We start from the raw sequence: 6,000 nt of genomic DNA, 5'->3' as shown, positions 1-6,000 counted from the left end.
GGTACCCACCACCACCAGGGGTGCCGGGAAGAGCTTGGTACGATCCAGTACCCGACCATCTGTTGTGATGGTCGGGTACTGGGGCGGCCGTAGGCTGGTATTATGAGGCTGGGAAGGGCCAAAATCAGTGGACCTTCCCACCCTTGTAATGCTAGGCTGCTGCTGCTGTGTTGTATCGGGCTGGTTATAAAAATGGGGGGGACCCCCACGTCGTTTTTTTTTTGGAATTTAACAAATTTAGCAATAGACGGGTCCCCCACATTTTTAATAACCAGCCATATACAAGGCCGCAGCAGTCTGGCATTACATGGGTGGGAAGGGCCACTGGTTTTGTCCATTCCCAGGCTAATAACACTGTGTTGTATGTGGCTGGTTATGATAAATTGGGTGGAACCCCATGTCTTTTTTAAAAAAAAAATGTAAATAAATAAATAATTTAAAAAAATGACGTGGGGTCCCCCCCACTTTTATAACCAGCCAGATACAACACAGCAGCAGCAGCCTAGCATTACAAGGGTGGGAAGGTCCACTGTTTTTGGCCCTTCCCAGCCTCGTAATACCAGCCTGCGGCCGCCCCAGGACCCGACCATCACAACAGATGGTCGGGTACTGGATCGTACCTGGCTCTTCCCGGCACCCCTGGTGGTTTTGGGTACCGGGGTAATAATGGTGGTTAGTGTTAGCCTCTGCACCGGCTAACACTAAGGGTATGTTCACACGGCCTATTTACGGACGTAATTCGGGCGTTTTTGCCCCGAATTACGTCTGAAAATAGCGCTGACAAACATCTGCCCATTGAAAGCAATGGGCAGACGTTTGTCTGTTCACACGAGGCGTATATTTACGCGCCGCTGTCAAATGACGGCGCGTAAATAGACGCCCGCGTAGAAGAAGTGACCTGTCACTTCTTTGGCCGTATTTGGAGCCGCTATTCATTGACTCCAATGAATAGCAGCGCTAATTACGGCCGTAATTGACGCGGCGTTCAAGCGCCTGCACATGCCGGTACGGCTGAATTTACGGGGATGTTTTCAGGCTGAAACATCCCCGTATTTCAGCCGTTACGGACCCCCGCCGTGTGAACATACCCTAAGCCTCGCATTAGTAATGGATGTTGTCACTCAGACAGCGGCCATTACTAAAGTGGTAATAATAAAATTTGAAAAGAAAAAGACAAAGATATAGATAAAATATTTTATTGAAATAAAGCACCCCCAACACAACCCTCATTAACCATTTTATTGTAGAAAAAAAACCGTCATCGAAGTAGTCCTCGAAACCGACGTAGTCCAAACACCAAACCTGTAAAAAAATAAAATAATGAAATAAAACATGTTGTAGGCTTAGATTCAGTTTAATGTGTGATACTGACTGTTATACCATGTATAGAAGCCTGCCGCGAAGTTGACTTAGATACAGGGCGCCAGCAGACAGTATCATACATGGCCATACATACATATATACAAATATACATACATATATACAAACATACATACATATATACAAGCATGCACATATATACATGCAAATATACATACATGCAAACATACACACATATATACATGCAAACTATCATACATACATGCATACACACACACATGAAAACATACATACATACAAACAAACATGCAAAGATACATACATACATATATACAAGCATGCACAAATATACATGCAAACATAAATACATGCAAACATAATTACATACATGCACATATATAAACATACATGCAAACATACATGCAAAAATAAAAACATGCAAACACATACATGCACATATATACATACATACATGACAACATACATACAAACATACATGACAACATACATACATGCAAACATACATACATGCAAACATACATACACACATGCAAACATATATACATGCAAATATACATACAAACATGCACATGTATACATACATGCCAACATACATGCAAACATACATGCACATATATACATACATACATGACAACATACATACATGCAAATATACATACATACACACATGCACATATATACATACATGCCAACATACATGCACATATATACATACATGACAACATACATACATACATGACAACATACATACATATATATATATATACACACATGCAAATATACATACATTCATGCAAACATACATGCAAACATACATACATACATACAAATATACATACACACATGCACATATATACATACATGACAACATACATACATACATACATGACAACATACATGCAAAAATACATACATGCAAACATACATACATGCAAATATATACATGCAAATATACATACAAACATGCACATATATACATACATGCCAACATACATGCAAACATACATGCACAGATATACATACATACATACATGCCAACATACATACATGCCAAAAAATAATAATAATACGTTCATACTTACTTTCCTCCTGTCCGGCCTCCAGCGATGACGTTTCATTCATGTCGCCGCTGCAGCCTGTGATTGGCTGCAGAGGCGGTCACGTGGGATGAAGCGTCATCCTGACGTGCGTGACCGCCACTACAGCCTGTGATTGGCTGCAGCGGCGAAAGGGATGAAACGTCATCGCTGGAGGCCGGACAGGAGGAAAGTAAGTACGAACGTATAATTTTTATTTTTTTATTACATTTAAATGGTATTTTCCGCGCGCCGAGCATGTACTGTGAAGGTTGCTGAAAGAGTTAGCGCAGCCCATTAACTCTATCAGCGCCCTGGACAGTAGCATGCTCGGCGCACGGAAGTGACAGGTTCGGTCAGAACTAGTTCGGTCCGAACCGAACTTTTTTGTGAAATTCGGCGAACTAGCCGAACCGAACTTTTGATAAGTTCGCTCATCTCTACGACTGTAGCATGTAGTACTGCACTTTGACTATTTAAAGAGTTCCAACGTGTATTATCACATTCCACCCACTTAAGGGAACCCCAGTGCTAAAAATGGCCAAAAGACGATGTTGGGGAGTGGAGAGTTTTCCCAGGAGCTGGGATAATTTGGCACGGTGAGTAGGCGCTTGGCACCATATTGTTAGAAGTATATAAGAACCAGTTTTGCAATCTGTGAATTTTAATAATATATGTTTCTATTCAGCAAGCAGAGGTCTTGATAATGGTTAGATATTGATATATAAAGTATAATAGAAAATTGCATATATTTTTATTTCAAAAGTTGTTCACAAGAACTGTTAGGAAGGAACTTTAATCCCTATGTGGCAGTCACAAAGAAATGTTAGGGGACATTGGTCACTGGCTAATGTAGCCTGCTTTATTTTTTTTTTAATTAAATGCTTTTATTGAACGTTTTTCATATATCAAAAGATATTTAACATACAAAAAACCCAACAACCCCACACCCATTTCTCACGCTCCTCCCAGCCCAATAACATTATGCACTATAATAATAAATTATCACAGTATAGCCATCCTATACAGACATATTGCCAGCAAAGGACAATATTGCCTAAGAAACAACACAGGAGTATATCGTACAGAACCTACCAATGTACCATAATAGAGCAAAGGTGTACAAGAATAAATCCCCACAGATATTTAGTAAGGACAAATGTCACACATAAACCAAGCCTGCTTTATTTGTATTTCAGGCTTATCTACGGAGGAACATTATCCCTTAACCTGGATTACAGCAAATATGGGACTTTTTTGTATTTAGCTTTACAATCCTTTTTTTTCTACTCGTTATTTAAAATTAAAATCAAAGTATTCATGAATTTTCATCTAGTGCTTGGTAGGTTCAACATACTTTATTATATGAAAAGTTAATAAGTAATTAATTCATTTTGTACTTTTAAAGCCTCCGGATAAAATAAAGAGAAGATGATTACCATGTACTGCATTAAAAATGTGAATTTATTTAATTGAAAATTTGAAAGTAGAGCAGTACATATATTTTCAGTGCAAAAATAATTAAAAAAATACCTTATTCTATCATATCCTGTAGATATGTACAACTTTATTCATAGTTATGAAGGTATATGTTTAAATCTAGGACTTTGCTCATTCACTTATTAATAAAACAGACAAAATACTATTTTTATCCATATAGGATTTATCAAATAAATTGTAAGCATAAATAATTTCAGATTAAGCTGTCTGCGCTATTACTAAATGTAATTGTAATTTATCATTACCAATTAATTGTCTCTATGGTCCTAATTTAGAAGGTCATTAATATATATAATTCCCCAGGAGCTTGAAATAATGTGCTGATAAACCCAGTATCATCTACATTAAGGTTATCTTTACTAATGTTTAGTGGTAAGTGACGTTAAAAAAAACTGTGGAGTTGTATTTAATTAGAAATTCTAAAATCAATAAATAAAGAAAATCATTTGTTACACATACAAAAGACATTTTATAAATAGACATGTCCAACAATAAGCAGATCAGAGAATTTTCCTGCTCCCAGCAATCTTCTGTGGTCTGTGGAGAAATCTGCCAACAAGTGTTAAATTTCACTCTAGTGCCCCCCACAGTGGAAAAAAAACCATTACAATTGAAATCAGTGGACCATTCCTGTAATACATGGACATAGTGGATTCTCCAAAGTATAAGCAGCTATTTATAGTCGCCATAGCTGTCCTTCGGGTGGGGCAAGAGCCCATGCATCCATAAGTTGGATTTGAATGCAACGACCTCTTAAACATCATGTTTTGTTTGCATTGTACTCAGACTTTGTCATCAGGCCACCAAATGCGATGTCCACTTAACTTTTGTAATAGTTTTGTGCTTACTGATTTTACCAAGTAAGACTTTTGTACTATTGTACTTTCCTTTATTTGTTCATTTAATAAAAAAAAGATTTGATAAAAAAAAATTAGGCACATTTAAGATTATTCCACTTTGATACATTTAAACAGTAAGATCTAATGCACATGGCCATATTACAGCTCTGCTATGTATGGAGCTGTAATAGAACACCCATAGAGGAGCATGTGGCTCTGTTGTACCTCTATATACCTCCAATTTCATACAGAGGCATATGGAGGTTTTTTTCTGTCAGATTTCGTATGAATCCAACAGAGATAAATTGTGACATGTTCCATTGTATGGAACTGTTCTCCCCTAGAAGCATTGGCTCTAGGACAAATTTGCTCTGTGCATATGGCACCAGATGGAGCATGGTATTTGGAAAAAAAATTGGCACTTGGAGACAGATTGAAGTATATCGGCACTGTATAAATGATTGACATGCAACAATGCAACAATTTTTTGTGGCAGTATTAGATAAAAACAATGAGTGAAGTCGCATTTGTGACGTCTGTTTCAGAAGGCAGCGTCACGCTATCAGCACCAGGATTAATATTATTGAAGAAGATTTGTGAATGATGTGATGGAGATTGGTGAATCACAAATTAATGTAAGAATTGTCTAGCTGCTGTAGCACTCACTAACAGCAATGCATAACTAACACACTGACTCCTATCTCTCTCTAAAATCTTTCTCTCTATCAAATTATTGTAAATCTTACTATCTATTCTCTTGTCCTCACTATGAAACATGCTCACTGACACTAATCTAATTATCTATCTGTGTTTTATTATCTCTCACTCTCTGTCACAAAGCACCAGCATTTCCCAGTAAGGCTGTTTATAGTGGTTATGACACAAATGACTGTCATCAACTATCAGTGACTCACACCCTATAACACTCATGATTGGCTGTGCTAGAGGGAGGAATGCCTTCAAGGTAAAATGGGGAAAGCTGTTGGACCGCCGCCTGAGGTCATGTGATACTTCCCTGTCTTCTTCTGATCTGTAAAATAGTGGCCTTCATTTTGAGCAATATGTGTGGGATGATGCCCAAAAGTTTCAGATTTGATAAAATCCAAAACTTTTGGGAAATTTATAATAAGTTATATTCATGTAGAATCGATTCACTCATCTCTTGCAGTAACAATACAGCTATGTTCATATTATTTAATAAATCTGGGTAAATATGGTTTGCTAAGTAGTTGCATTAGAAAAAA

The 6,000-nt window shown here is 37.6% G+C and overlaps 1 long non-coding RNA gene across 1 annotated transcript in view; it reads left to right on the top strand.

The window, feature by feature from the left end:
* The first annotated feature begins 2,546 nt into the window (after positions 1–2,546).
* Positions 2,547–6,000, top strand: part of LOC142658761 (uncharacterized) — a 48,040-nt gene continuing 44,586 nt past the window's right edge. The window contains exons 1-3 of the long non-coding RNA XR_012850175.1: positions 2,547–2,610; positions 2,937–3,016; positions 5,302–5,391. This is a non-coding gene — a long non-coding RNA (uncharacterized LOC142658761). The remainder of the gene's footprint in view (positions 2,611–2,936; positions 3,017–5,301; positions 5,392–6,000) is intronic.

This window comes from Rhinoderma darwinii, chromosome 8 (genome assembly GCF_050947455.1).
Source record: "Rhinoderma darwinii isolate aRhiDar2 chromosome 8, aRhiDar2.hap1, whole genome shotgun sequence".
Taxonomy (NCBI): domain Eukaryota; kingdom Metazoa; phylum Chordata; class Amphibia; order Anura; family Rhinodermatidae; genus Rhinoderma; species Rhinoderma darwinii.
Note: the sequence above shows the minus strand (reverse complement) of the source record. Positions and strands in the feature narration are given on the sequence as shown.